The sequence below is a fragment of the Oncorhynchus tshawytscha genome, linkage group LG08, assembly GCF_018296145.1.
Source record: "Oncorhynchus tshawytscha isolate Ot180627B linkage group LG08, Otsh_v2.0, whole genome shotgun sequence".
Classification (NCBI taxonomy): Eukaryota; Metazoa; Chordata; class Actinopteri; order Salmoniformes; family Salmonidae; genus Oncorhynchus; species Oncorhynchus tshawytscha.
In genome coordinates, this window is record NC_056436.1 from 77,109,618 (window position 1) to 77,125,298 (window position 15,681).

The 15,681-nt window shown below is 46.6% G+C and overlaps 1 pseudogene; it reads left to right on the plus strand.

Annotated features, from left to right (window-relative positions):
• The window catches only part of LOC121847031, a 35,069-nt pseudogene extending 23,366 nt beyond the window's left edge, over positions 1-11,703 (plus strand).
• The last annotated feature ends 3,978 nt before the right edge of the window (positions 11,704-15,681 follow it).

Genomic DNA, 15,681 nt, shown 5'->3' on the forward strand with positions numbered 1-15,681 from the left:
TGGTTGATGTCCTTGATGATCTTTATGGCCTTCCTGTAGCATCGGGTGGTGTAGGTGTCCTGGAGGGCAGGTAGTTTGCCCCCGGTGATGCGTTGTGCAGACCTCACTACCCTCTGGAGAGCCTTACGGTTGAGGGCGGTGCAGTTGCCATACCAGGCGGTGATACAGCCCGCCAGGATGCTCTCGATTGTGCATCTGTAGAAGTTTGTGAGTGCTTTTGGTGACAAGCCGAATTTCTTCAGCCTCCTGAGGTTGAAGAGGCGCTGCTGCGCCTTCCTCACGATGCTGTCTGTGTGAGTGGACCAATTCAGTTTGTCTGTGATGTGTATGCCGAGGAACTTAAAACTTGCTACCCTCTCCACTACTGTTCCATCGATGTGGATGGGGGTGTTCCCTCTGCTGTTTCCTGAAGTCCACAATCATCTCCTTAGTTTTGTTGACGTTGAGTGTGAGGTTATTTTCCTGACACCACACTCCGAGGGCCCTCACCTCCTCCCTGTAGGCCGTCTCGTCGTTGTTGGTAATCAAGCCTACCACTGTTGTGTCGTCCGCAAACTTGATGATTGAGTTGGAGGCGTGCATGGCCACGCAGTCGTGGGTGAACAGGGAGTACAGGAGAGGGCTCAGAACGCACCCTTGTGGGGCCCCAGTGTTGAGGATCAGCGGGGAGGAGATGTTGTTGCCTACCCTCACCACCTGGGGGCGGCCCGTCAGGAAGTCCAGTACCCAGTTGCACAGGGCGGGGTCGAGACCCAGGGTCTCGAGCTTGATGACGAGCTTGGAGGGTACTATGGTGTTGAATGCCGAGCTGTAGTCGATGAACAGCATTCTCACATAGGTATTCCTCTTGTCCAGATGGGTTAGGGCAGTGTGCAGTGTGGTTGAGATTGCATCGTCTGTGGACCTATTTGGGCGGTAAGCAAATTGGAGTGGGTCAAGGGTGTCAGGTAGGGTGGAGGTGATATGGTCCTTGACTAGTCTCTCAAAGCACTTCATGATGACGGATGTGAGTGCTAAGGGGCGGGGCTAAGGGGCGGTAGTCGTTTAGCTCAGTTACCTTAGCTTTCTTGGGAACAGGAACAATGGTGGCCCTCTTGAAGCATGTGGGAACAGCAGACTGGTATAGGGATTGATTGAATATGTCCGTAAACACACCGGCCAGCTGGTCTGCGCATGCTCTGAGGGCGCGGCTGGGGATGCCGTCTGGGCCTGCAGCCTTGCGAGGGTTAACACGTTTAAATGTCTTACTCACTTCGGCTGCAGTGAAGGAGAGGCCGCATGTTTCCGTTGCAGGCCGTGTCAGTGGCACTGTATTGTCCTCAAAGCGGGCAAAAAAGTTATTTAGTCTGCCTGGGAGCAAGACATCCTGGTCCGTGACTGGGCTGGGTTACTTCCTGTAGTCCGTGATTGACTGTAGACCCTGCCACATACCTCTTGTGTCTGAGCCGTTGAATTGAGATTCTACTTTGTCTCTGTACTGGCGCTTAGCTTGTATGATAGCCTTGCGGAGGGAATAGCTGCACTGTTTGTATTCAGTCATGTTACCAGACACCTTGCCCTGATTAAAAGCAGTGGTTCGTGCCTTCAGTTTCACACGAATGCTGCCAACAATCCACGGTTTCTGGTTAGGGAATGTTTTAATCGTTGCTATGGGAACGACATCTTCAACGCACGTTCTAATGAACTCGCACACCGTATCAGCGTATTCGTCAATGTTGTTGTCTGACGCAATACGAAACATCTCCCAGTCCACGTGATGGAAGCAGTCTTGGAGTGCGCTTTGTCTAATCTCCTCGTCTCCCACCGTAGTCACAGTGATGCCAAGCGCTACATACGCTTCGTCAAATTTCCTCTTCTCCCACCGTAGTCACAGTGATGCCAAGCGCTACATACGATTCGTCATATTTCCTCGTCTCCCACCGTAGTCACAGTGATGTCAAGCGCTACATACGATTCGTCATATTTCCTCGTCTCCCACCGTAGTCACAGTGATGCCAAGCGCTACATACGATTCGTCATATTTCCTCGTCTCCCACCGTAGTCACAGTGATGCCAAGCGCTACATACGATTCGTCATATTTCCTCGTCTCCCACCGTAGTCACAGTGATGCCAAGCGCTACATACGATTCGTCATATTTCCTCGTCTCCCACCGTAGTCACAGTGATGCCAAGCGCTACATACGCTTCATCATATCTCCTCGTCTCCCACCGTAGTCAGAGTGAAGCCAAGCGCTACATACGCTTCGTCATATCTCCTCTTCTCCCACCGTAGTCACAGTGAAGCCAAGCGCTTCGTCATATCTCCTCGTCTCCCACCGTAGTCACAGTGAAGCCAAGCGCTACATACGCTTCATCATATCTCCTCGTCTCCCACCGTAGTCAGAGTGAAGCCAAGCGCTACATACGCTTCATCATATCTCCTCGTCTCCCACCGTAGTCACAGTGAAGCCAAGCGCTACATACGCTTCATCATATCTCCTCGTCTCCCACCGTAGTCACAGTGAAGCCAAGCGCTACATACGCTTCATCATATCTCCTCGTCTCCCACCGTAGTCACAGTGAAGCCAAGCGCTTCGTCATATCTCCTCGTCTCCCACCGTAGTCACAGTGATGCCAAGCGCTTCGTCATATCTCCTCGTCTCCCACCGTAGTCACAGTGAAGCCAAGCGCTACATACGCTTCATCATATCTCCTCGTCTCCCACCGTAGTCACAGTGAAGCCAAGCGCTTCGTCATATCTCCTCGTCTCCCACCGTAGTCACAGTGATGCCAAGCGCTACATATGCTTCGTCATATCTCCTCGTCTCCCACCGTAGTCACAGTGAAGCCAAGCGCTACATACGCTTCGTCATATCTCCTCGTCTCCCACCGTAGTCACAGTGAAGCCAAGCGCTACATACGCTTCATCATATCTCCTCGTCTCCCACCGTAGTCACAGTGAAGCCAAGCGCTTCGTCATATCTCCTCGTCTCCCACCGTAGTCACAGTGATGCCAAGCGCTACATACGCTTCATCATATCTCCTCGTCTCCCACCGTAGTCACAGTGAAGCCAAGCGCTTCGTCATATCTCCTCGTCTCCCACCGTAGTCACAGTGAAGCCAAGCGCTACATACGCTTCGTCATATCTCCTCGTCTCCCACCGTAGTCACAGTGAAGCCAAGCGCTACATACGCTTCATCATATCTCCTCGTCTCCCACCGTAGTCACAGTGAAGCCAAGCGCTTCGTCATATCTCCTCGTCTCCCACCGTAGTCACAGTGAAGCCAAGCGCTACATACGCTTCGTCATATCTCCTCGTCTCCCACCGTAGTCACAGTGAAGCCAAGCGCTACATATGCTTCATCATATTTCCTCGTCTCTCCCACCGTAGTGCGGGGTCACACACGCCCCCCCTGGCATCGCTCCGAGCCCCCCCGGGGGGGTGCGCCCCACTATTTGAGAAGGACTGCGCTAAAGGGAATGGTGCGCCATGAAGCGAAAGCTGTATTCATCTTCTCCAGTACATGATGTGATGTAGGGCCTTGGACAGTATGGATGTCCAAGACTGTAGTAGACTGGACAGTATGGATGTCCAAGACTGTAGTAGACTGGACAGTATGGATGTCCAAGACTGTAGTAGACTGGACAGTATGGATGTCCAAGACTGTAGTAGACTGGACAGTATGGATGTCCAAGACTGTAGTAGACTGGACAGTATGGATGTCCAAGACTGTAGTAGACTGGACAGTATGGATGTCCAAGACTGTAGTAGACTGGACAGTATGGATGTCCAAGACTGTAGTAGACTGGACAGTATGGATGTCCAAGACTGTAGTAGACTGGACAGTATGGGTGTCCAAGACTGTAGTAGACTGGACAGTATGGATGTCCAAGACTGTAGTAGACTGGACAGTATGGATGTCCAAGACTGTAGTAGACTGGACAGTATGGATGTCCAAGACTGTAGTAGACTGGACAGTATGGATGTCCAAGACTGTAGTAGACTGGACAGTATGGATGTCCAAGAATGTAATAGACTGGACAGTATGGATGTCCAAGAATGTAATAGACTGGACAGTATGGATGTCCAAGACTGTAGTACACTGGACAGTATGGATGTCCAAGACTGTATTAGACTGGACAGTATGGATGTCCAAGACTGTAGTAGACTGGACAGTATGGATGTCCAAGACTGTAGTAGACTGGACAGTATGGATGTCCAAGACTGTAGTAGACTGGACAGTATGGATGAACTGTGGCAATATATCACAGACTATGACATCTCTGAGATAATATGGCAGGTGCAGGCATGTCTAACACACTTCAGGAAAGGGAATGTTTCTTAATAAATGTAATGTATTTCAGATGACTCAACCTTTCTTCATAGAAAAGAGATTTGAACAACACCATTGAAGTCAGAAGTGTTCACCTTAGCCAAATATATTTAAACTCAGTTTTTCACAATTCCTGACATTTAATCCAAGTAAAAATTCCCTGCCTTAGGTCAGTTAGGATCACCACTTTATTTTAAGAATGTGAAATGTCAGAATAATAAGAGAGAGATTTATTTCAGCTTTAATTTCTTTCATCACAATCCCAGTGGGTCAGAAGTTTACATACACTCAATTCATATTTGGTACAATTGCCTTTAAATTGTTTAACTTGAGTCAAACGATTCGGGTCGCCAGCCTTCCACAAGCTTCCCACAATAAGTTGGGTGAATTTTGGCCCATTCCTCCTGGCAGAGCTGGTGTAACTGAGTCAGTTTTTGTCGGCCTCCTTGCTCGCACACGCTTTTTCAGTTCTGCCCACAAATGTTAGAATTGAGGTCAGGGCTTTGTGCTGGCCATTCCAATACCTTGACTTTGTTGTCCTTAAGCCATTTTGCCACAACTTTGGAAGTAAGGTTGGGGTCATTGTTCATTTGGAAGACCCATTTGCGACAAAGCTTTAACTTCCTGACTGGTGTCTTGCGATGTTGCTTCAATACATCCACATAATTTTCCTCCCTCATGATGCTATCTATTTTGTGAAGTGCACCAGTCCCTCCTGCAGTAAAGCACCCCGACAACATGATGCTGCCACCTCCCTGCTTCACAGTTGGGATGGTGTTCTTCGGCTTTGTTACGTTCCCCAGTTTATGTGTTGTAGTGTGTGTTTGTGCATGTGTTTATTTCAGGAAATGGCTTCCTGAAATCCCTCAAGCAGATGATTGGTCGACTCCAGGGCTAATTGGAGAGCTGACCCCGCCCCCTTGAGCAAGACACAGCTGTCTCCAATTACACATTCATTCTGAAGCTATATAAAAGCCAGTGTTCTGTTCAGGATAGAGATTTTGCTGGGAGGTCATTGCAGAGAGATATTGGAGGTAGGGATTGCTGAGAGATTTTGCTAGAGGTTGATTTTCTGGGAGGTCATTGCAGAGATTTTGCTAGAGAGATTTGTGAGATTTTTTTGGAGGTAGAGATTGCTGAGAGAGATTTTGCTAGAGGTTGATTTTGCTGGGAGTTCATTGCTGAGAGTTGGTATGTTTTGTGAGTTTGTTGCTCAGATAGAGCTTATTTGATGTCCTTTGTTTCTTAGTTTGTTTGTGAAATTGTTTAATATTCTGTTTCATTTGTTCCCACGGGGGAGGGGAAGGCACCTAGGGAGTGCTTAGGCAAGAGGCCCGCGGGCATACATATACCCGTAGTATATTCACTGTCTAGGCACACTAGGTAAGACCTGGGCGGACCACCCCTGTATTTTGGTTAGGGCACCAGGTGGTGCTAAATTAGGTAAGTAGTGGGTAGGCAGGTAAGATAGGAGAGGGGGCTTTGAGATTTACTTTCTTTGCTTTGGTTCCATCCAGACCCTTTTCCCCATATTACCGTGTAAAGGAATAAAGTCCTTGTAAACGGTACCACATTCTGCCTGTTGTCATTCTTACTCGCACCTACAGTCCATACCTTTTTCACTTCACGGAGAGTTTAGTTGTAGCAGGGTGTTGCGTTCCCTCTTCATAGAGGCGTGCGTAACAGGCTTGCAAGACTCCCCCTTTTTCCTCCAAACATAACGATGGTCATTAAGACCAAGCAGTTCTATTTTCTTTCATCAGACTAGAGGACATTTCTCCAAAAATTACGATCTTTGTCCCCATGTGCTTTTGCAAACTGTAGTCTGCTTTTTTATGGTGGTTTTGGAGCAGTGGCTTCTTCCTTTCTGAGTGGCCTTTCAGGTTATGTCATATGGGACTCGTTTTACTGTGGATTTAGATACGTTTGTACCTGTTTCCTCCAGCATCTTCACAAGGTCCTTTTCTGTTCTGGGATTGATTTGCACTTTTCGCACCAAAGTACGTTCATCTTTAGGAGACAGAACGCCTCTTCTTCCTGAGCGGTATGGCGGCTGCTGGTCCCATGGTGATTATACTTGCGTACTATTGTTTGTACAAATGAACGTGGTACCTTCAGTCGTTTGGAAGTTGCTCCCAAGGATGAACCAGACTTGTGGAGATCTACATTTTTTTCCCATATTTTTACATTTAGTTCCTGGCTGATTTCCTTTGATTTAACCATTATGTCAAACAAAGAGGCATTGAGTTTGAAGGTAGGCCTTGAAATACATCCACAGGTACACCTCCAATTGACTCAAATTATTTCAATTAGCCTATCAGAAGCTTCTATGGCATCATTTTCTGGAATTTGCCAAGCTGTTTAAAGGCACAGTTAATTTAGTGTATGTAAATTTCTGACCCATTGAAGTTGTGATACATTGAATTATAAGTGAAATAATCTGTCTGTAATCAACTTGCCAAAACGATAGTTTATTAACCTCTCTAGGGTATGTGGCCAACATCCAGTGAGATTGCAGAGCGCCACATACAGAAATACAGAAATAGTCATTATAAAAATTCAGTAAACAAAACATATTTTACATAGGTTTAAAGATGAACTTCTTGTGAATCCAACAACGGTGTCAGATTTAAAAAATGCTTTACGGTGAAAGCATACCTTGCAAATATTTGAGAATATAGCCCAGCAGACAAATCATTACAAACAGTAACCAGCCAAGTAGAAAAGTTACACAAGTAAGAAACCTTTGATGTTCTTCATATGGTTGATCTCAGAACACATTCATTTACTCAATAAATCTTCCTTTTGTTCGATAAAGTCTCTTTATATCCAAAAACCTCCGTTTAGTTTGTGTTTTCTTCAGTAATCCACAGGCTCAAACGCAGTCAAAACAGGCAGACAAAAAAATGCAAATTGTATCCGTAAAGTTCATAGAAACATGTCAAACGATGTTTATATTCAATCCTCAGGTTGTTTTTAGCCTAAATTATCTATAATATTTCAACCGGACAATAACGTCGTCAATATAAATGGTAAACAAGAAAGACACTCTCTCGGGATGGAGCATGAATAAGCTCTGTGACACGTCAGGGTCCACTCATTCAGACTGGTTTTACTCCCTCATTTATCAGAATACATGGCTGACAGAGATGGCCGCCTCGCTTTGCGTTCCTAGGAAACTATGCAGTTTTTTGTTTTTTTACGTGTTATTTCTTACATTAGTACCCCAGGTCATCTTAGGTTTCATTACATACAGTCGAGAAGAACTACTGAATATAAGATAAGCGTCAACTCACCATCAGTACGACCAAGAATATGTTTTTCGCGACGCGGATCCTGTGTTCTGCCTTACAAACAGGACAGCGGAGTGGATTCCATGCAGCGACCCAAAAAAAAAAACTCAGAAAAAGAGGGAAATGAGGCGGTCTTCTGGTCAGACTCCGGAGACGGGCACACAGTGCACCACTCCCTAGCATTCTTCTTGCCAATGTTCAGTCTCTTGACAACAAGGTTGATGAAATCCGAGCAAGGATAGCATTCCAGAGGGACATCAGAGACTGTAACGTTCTCTGCTTCACGGAAACATGGCTCACTGGAACGACGCTATCCGAGGTGGTGCAGCCAACGGGTTTCTCCACACATCGCGCCGGTAGAGACAAACATCTTTCTGGTAAGAAGAGGGGCGGGGGCGTATGCCTTATGACTAACGTGACATGGTGTGATGAAAGAAACATACAGGAACTCAAATCCTTCTGTTCACCTGATTTAGAATTCCTCACAATCAAATGTAGACCGCATTATCTACCAAGAGAATTCTCTTCGATTATAATCACAGCCGTATATATCCCCCCCCAAGCAGACACATCGATGGCTCTGAACGAACTTTATTTAACTCTCTGCAAACTGGAAACGATTTATCCGGAGGCTGCATTCATTGTAGCTGGATTTTAACAAGGCTAATCTGAAAACAAGACTCACTAAATTTTATCAGCATATCGATTGCGCAACCAGGGGTGGAAAGACCTTGGATCATTGTTACTCTAACTTCCGCGACGCATATAAGGCCCTGCCCCGCCCCCTTTCGGAAAAGCTGACCACGACTCCATTTTGTTGATCCCTGCCTACAGACAGAAACTAAAACAAGAAGCTCCCACGCTGAGGTCTGTCCAACGCTGGTCCGACCAAGCTGACTCCACACTCCAAGACTGCTTCCATCACATGGACTGGGAGATGTTTCGTATTGCGTCAGACAACAACATTGACGAATACGCTGATTCGGTGAGCGAGTTCATTAGAACGTGCGTTGAAGATGTCGTTCCCATAGCAACGATTAAAACATTCCCTAACCAGAAACCGTGGATTGATGGCAGCATTCGTGTGAAACTAAAAGCGCGAACCACTGCTTTTAATCAGGGCAAGGTGTCTGGTGACATGACTGAATACAAACAGTGCAGCTATTCCCTCCAAGGCTATTAAACAAGCTAAGCGTCAGTACAGAGACAAAGTAGAATCTCAATTCAACGGCTCAGACACAAGAGGCATGTGGCAGGGTCTACAGTCAATCACGGACTATAGGAAGAAATCCAGCCCAGTCACGGACCAGGATGTCTTGCTCCCAGGCAGACTAAATAACTTTTTTGCCCGCTTTGAGGACAATACAGTGCCACTGACACGGCCTGCAAGGTCTCTCCTTCACTGCAGCCGAGGTGAGTAAGACATTTAAACGTGTTAACCCTCGCAAGGCTGCAGGCCCAGACGGCATCCCCAGCCGCGCCGTCAGAGCATGCGCAGACCAGCTGACCGGTGTGTTTACGGACATATTCAATCAATCCCTATACCAGTCTGCTGTTCCCACATGCTTCAAGAGGGCCACCATTGTTCCTGTTCCCAAGAAAGCTAAGGTAACTGAGCTAAACGACTACCGCCCCGTAGCACTCACATCCGTCATCATGAAGTGCTTTGAGAGACTAGTCAAGGACCATATCACCTCCACCCTACCTGACACCCTAGACCCACTCCAATTTGCTTACCGCCCAAATAGGTCCACAGACGATGCAATCTCAACCACACTGCACACTGCCCTAACCCATCTGGACAAGAGGAATACCTATGTGAGAATGCTGTTCATCGACTACAGCGAGGCATTCAACACCATAGTACCCTCCAAGCTCGTCATCAAGCTCGAGACCCTGGGTCTCGACCCCGCCCTGTGCAACTGGGTACTGGACTTCCTGACGGGCCGCCCCCAGGTGGTGAGGGTAGGCAACATCTCCTCCCCACTGATCCTCAACACTGGGGCCCCACAAGGGTGCGTTCTGAGCCCTCTCCTGTACTCCCTGTTCACCCACGACTGCGTGGCCACGCACGCCTCCAACTCAATCATCAAGTTTGCGGACGACACAACAGTGGTAGGCTTGATTACCAACAACGACGAGACGGCCTACAGGGAGGAGGTGAGGGCCCTCGGAGTGTGGTGTCAGGAAAATAACCTCACACTCAACGTCAACAAAATAAGGAGATGATTGTGGACTTCAGGAAACAGCAGAGGGAACACCCCCCTATCCACATCGATGGAACAGTAGTGGAGAGGGTAGCAAGTTAAGTTCCTCGGCATACACATCACAGACAAACTGAATTGGTCCACTCACACAGACAGCATCGTGAAGAAGGCGCAGCAGCGCCTCTTCAACCTCAGGAGGCTGAAGAAATTCGGCTTGTCACCAAAAGCACTCACAAACTTCTACAGATGCACAATCGAGAGCATCCTGGCGGGCTGTATCACCGCCTGGTACGGCAACTGCTCCGCCCTCAACCGTAAGGCTCTCAGAGGGTAGTGAGGTCTGCACAACGCATCACCGGGGCAAACTACCTGCCCTCCAGGACACCTACACCACCCAATGTTACAGGAAGGCCATAAAGATCATCAAGGACATCAACCACCCGAGCCACTGCCTGTTCACCCCGCTATCATCCAGAAGGCGAGGTCAGTACAGGTGCATCAAAGCTGGGACCGAGAGACTGAAAAACAGCTTCTATCTCAAGGCCATCAGACTGTTAAACAGCCACCACTAACATTGAGTGGCTGCTGCCAACACACTGACACTGACACTGACTCAACTCCAGCCACTTTAATAATGGGAATTGATGGGAAATGATGTAAATATATCACTAGCCACTTTAAACTATGCTACCCTATATAATGTTACTTACCCTACATTATTCATCTCATATGCATACGTATATACTGTACTCTATATCATCGACTGTATCCTTATGTAATACATGTATCACTAGCCACTTTAACTATGCCACTTTGTTTACATACTCATCTCATATGTATATACTGTACTTGATACCATCTACTGTATCTTGCCTATGCTGCTCTGTACCATCACTCATTCATATATCCTTATGTACATATTCTGTATCCCCTTACACTGTGTATAAGACAGTAGTTTTGGAATTGTTAGTTAGATTACTTGTTGGTTATTACTGCATTGTCGGAACTAGAAGCACAAGCATTTCGCTACACTCGCATTAACATCTGCTAACCATGTGTATGTGACAAATAAAATTTGATTTGATTTTGATTTGATTTTAAACCATTTCTAAAGACTGTTGACATCTTCACATGGTCTCCCCTATTATTGCTATGCGGATGACACTCAACTACTTTTCTCTTCTGACTCCCAGGTGGCAGATATCTCAGCTTGGATGTCGGCCCACCACTTTAAGCTCAAACTCGACAAGATGGAGCCTCTCTGCCTCCCAGGGAAGGCCTGCCTGCTGCAAGACCTCTCCATGACAGTTGACAACTCCATGGTGTCCCCCTCCCAGAGTGCAAAGAACCTTGTCGTAACCCTGGACAATACCCTGTGTTTCTCTGCAAACATTAAAGCAGTGCATCTCTCCTGAAGGTTCATGCTCTGCAACATTCGTAGAGTACAACCCTACCTCACACAGGAAGTGGCGCAGGTCCTAACCGGGCACTTGTCATCTCCCGTATGGACAAGTGCAATTCGCTGTTGGCTGGGCTCCCCACTTGTGCCATCAAACCCCTGCAATTTATCTAGAATGCTACAACCTGCCTTGGGTTCAACCTTCCCAGCTTCTCCCATGTCACCCTGCTCCTCCACACACTCCACTGGCTTCCAGTCAAAACTCACTACAAGACCATGGTGCTTGCCCACAGAGCAGCACGAGGAACTGTACCTCCCTACTTTCAGACTATGCTGAAACACTACACCCCATCCAGAGCACTCCATTCTGCCACCTCTGGTCTCTTTGCCTCCCCATCCCAATGGGAAAGCAGCTCCCACTCAGCCCAGTCCAAGCTCTTCTCTGGCCTGGCACCCCAATGGTGGAACCAGCTTCCCCCTGAAGCTAGGACAGCATCTTCAGAAACCCTACCTCTTCAATAGTATCTTAAATAATCCCACAGCTAACACCCCCCCCGCGCAACCTCTCCTCACGACGACCCCTTCTCACACCCATTGTCCCACCTAGGTATCTTCTGGATAAGTGTCTAGTAAATTACAAAAATGTTAAATGTAAATATACCCCCAACTGCATCTGGAATACAGAGCCCGCTTCACAATCTGGCCACTGGAGTACAGAACTAATTCAACAATCATGAGCTTCGGCCTCTCAGAAGGACCACAAGACCACATACTAAAAGCTTTTCAACTCCACATAACTTCACATCCATTATCTTGTGAGTTGTGGAACAACACAAGCTTTATTTGAACATGTTTACTAAGAATCCTATTTCAAGCCAGGTCTAAATAAGGACACTGAAATGTCTCATACCCGAATAGCTCGAAGTTTGTTTGATACCTTCACATACTCAGAGACTGTAAAGTGAAGAATATTTGCTCAAACATCCCTAAGCTACTGCCACCATCTAGTGGTGAAATATAAGTGTTGCAGGTGCTCTATGTCACAACTGCCGGGAGCAGTCTTGGGGAACCGATGTCAGAGACGGAAGCGAAAGAGAGGCATTTAATTGGTTCCTTTTGTCTGGAACATATATAGTCAATAAACTAAGAAGACCAGACCCAGTTTCTATCGCATTGGTGCCTATGTTAAAACCACCCCTTAAGTCCGTGGTGCGCAACTCCAGTCCTCGAAGGCCTGATTGGTGTCACACTGTTTCTCCATCCCTAGCAAACACAGCTGATTAATCACATTGCGTTCTGAACTGAACATCATGATTAGGTGATTATTGGAGTCAGGTGTGTTAGATTGGGCTGGGGCAAAACTGTGGCACTAATCATGCCCTCGAGGGCTGGAATTGCCCACTCCTGCCTGAAGCGGACAGGAAATGTGATGCATTTTTTTAATGGTAAACAGCCTTTACTGGATATCTTAATTTATCCACCATCTTTGTGTGATCTGGGGCCACGGTGACATAAAATACACACAATCACAGGTCTGTAGTTTTATTAGCCGTTAAGGGGAAGTGGAATTAGAAGATGTGGGTCTCTTCTTCTTTTTTTAACACAATAGTTACTTCCTGTCAGACAGGGATTAGACTGACTGGGACGGGAGTAATAGTTTCACTGTTGCACATGTTTATCCCCAAGACTTTCACTCCTACTCTCATTTCCACTTTTTTTACTCACACAGATATGCTTTGTGACATTCACTTACCTGCCCTTCATCTCCTTTCCTCTAATCCACATGCTCTTCCCTTTGCTGATCTTAGAGTTGTCTGGTCATTCAGAATTGTCATGTATAGAGGGAGAGTGATACTGATAACTAGCCCAATATCACCAGTCATTTTGATCCCACATTTCATATGTTGATGTGGTTCTGCGCTGTTATTTAAGTAGATGCTAGCCTCACGAGCCATCCAGACCGCTACTAGTGAACCATTCATGTAAGCTGGTGAGATCAGGATGGCTGGCAAGGCTAGGTAGATAGATACAGTCTGCATGTTTTCTCTGGTCTGCAAAAACAACCCTATGACACGTTTTAATCTTCAGATTGTGTTGGGCTCTGATTTCAAACATGAGCAGGTGGGTTCTTTAGATACTGCTGGTCATGGAGTGTATGTGAACATCTACTCGTCCAACATCTCATTCCAAAATCATGGACATTAATATGGAGTTGATCCCCCCCCCCTTGCTTCTGTAACAGCCTCCACTCTTCTGGGAAGGATTTCTACTAGATGTTGGAACATTGCTGCGGGGACCTGCTTCCATCTAGCCACATGAGCATTAGTAAGGTTGGGCAATTAGGCCTGGCTCGCAGTTGGCGTTCCAAATTATCCCAAAGGTGCTCGATGGGGTTGAGGTTAGGGCTCTGCCCAGGCCAGTCAAGTTCTTCTACACCGATCTCGACAAACCATTTCTGTATGGACTTCGCTTTGTGCAAGGGGGCATTGTCATTCTGAAACAGGAAGGGGCCTTCACCAAACTGTTGCCACAAAGTTGGAAACATAGAATCATCAAGAATGTAATTGTATGCTGTAGCGTTAAGATTTCCCTTCACTGGAACTAAGGGGCCTACCCCGAACGATTAAAAAATAGCCCCAGACCATTATTTCTCCTCCACCAAAATGTACAGCTGAGACTATGCAATGGGGCAGGTAGCGTTCTCCTGGCTTCTGTCAACCCCAGATTAGTCTACTACTCCAGCCGGTGCTTGGCATTGAGCATGGTGATCTTAGGCTTGTGTGCAACTGCTCGGCCATGGAAACCCACTTCTTGAAGCTTCCGGCGAACATTTCTTGTGCTGACGTTGCTTCCAGAGGCAGTTTGGAACTCGGTAGTGAGTGTTGCAACTGAGGACAGAAGATTTTTACGTGCTACGCGCTTCAGCACTCAGTGGTGCCATTCTGTGAGCTTGTGTGGCCTACCACTTACAGTTGAGCTGAGCAGTTCTAGCAGGGCAGAAATTTGACGAAGTGACTTGTTGGAAGGTGGAGCTAATGTGATGGTGCCACATTGAAAGTAATTGAGCTCTTCAGTAAGGCCATTCTACTGCCAATGTTTGTCTATGGAGATTACATGGCTGTGTGCTCTATTTTATACACCTGTCTGCAATGGGTGGGGCTGAAATAGACAAATCTATTAATTTGAAGGGGTGTCCACATACTTTTGTATATATAGTGTGTCTTTCCAGCTGAACCTGAACTGTGTGTCACAGCTGTGCAGGTGGTCAAACCTGGAACGCCTGAATACAGAGAGGAAGGAGCCTCAGCCTCGCAACGCTGCCGCACGCAAAGGACAGACCGAGGACAGACACACACACAGGGATGCAAATGACACAGTGACAAAGCTGTGCAATGGGCCTCTATTGTCCTCCTAGTGCCTCATGACTACAATCTGAGAATAAGGCAGTGTTCAACTAATGAGCAGGTTACGTGGAGGAAGGCTTTGTTGGCTAAGTGGTACGGTACACACAGGTAGGTAGGGAGGTCACCAGGATGAACTCTGGGTGATCTATAGGGCCCAAGGGTCATGAACTGGCCATGGCATTTAAACTAAATAAGGAGGGAGGGAGAGATGGAGGTGTGAAAGACTGAGACAGACAACTGTGAGATTCTGGGGATAACCTGTGATGAAACATTTTATCTCGGGAAGAGACGGCTTTGAAAATGTTAATCTTGTTTTAGTGTCATAAATAATCCTTGGTTCCTGCCTGTGCTTGGAGAAGACATGAGGGGTTGCAACATGACCCCCTCCTTAGGACCATCTGGCAGAACGCCCAGAATATGTCCTAGAAGTTTAGATGTGTCTGGCATCGTGTCCTATGTCAGAACCAACCCTATGAACCTATGTAATGTTTCTGGAGCCAGTTGACACTGCATTCAGGAAGTATTCAGACCCCTGGACTTTTTCCATGTTTTGTTACATTACAGACTTTTTCTAAAATTGATTCATTTGTTTTTTCCCCCTCATCAATATACACACAATACCACATAATGACAAAGCAAAAGCAGGTTTTTATAAATGTTTGCTCATTTTTATTTTTCATACATTTGCAAACATTTCTTAACTTGTTTTCACTTTGTCATTATGGGTTATTGTGTGTAGATTGCTGGGGATTTTTTTATATATATATACATTTTAGAATAAGGCTGTAATGTAACAAAATGTGGAAAAGGTTAAGGGGACTGAATACTTTCCGAATGCACTTTATAAGAGATATAACAGGACTGCCCCTTGAAAGCTCCTGACAGACGTTCACTATGGTGCATCAAACTGTCGATCCTCCAATGGGCAAAGATAGATACTTGCATTACATCATAATAGTTGTTATTTTTGCTCTGTCTGATGAAAGTGGGGAAATGTCATACCTCTGTGTCAGGCAGCACACTTCATTCTGAGTGGGTGTGTATGTGAAGGGCCAGAGAGTCT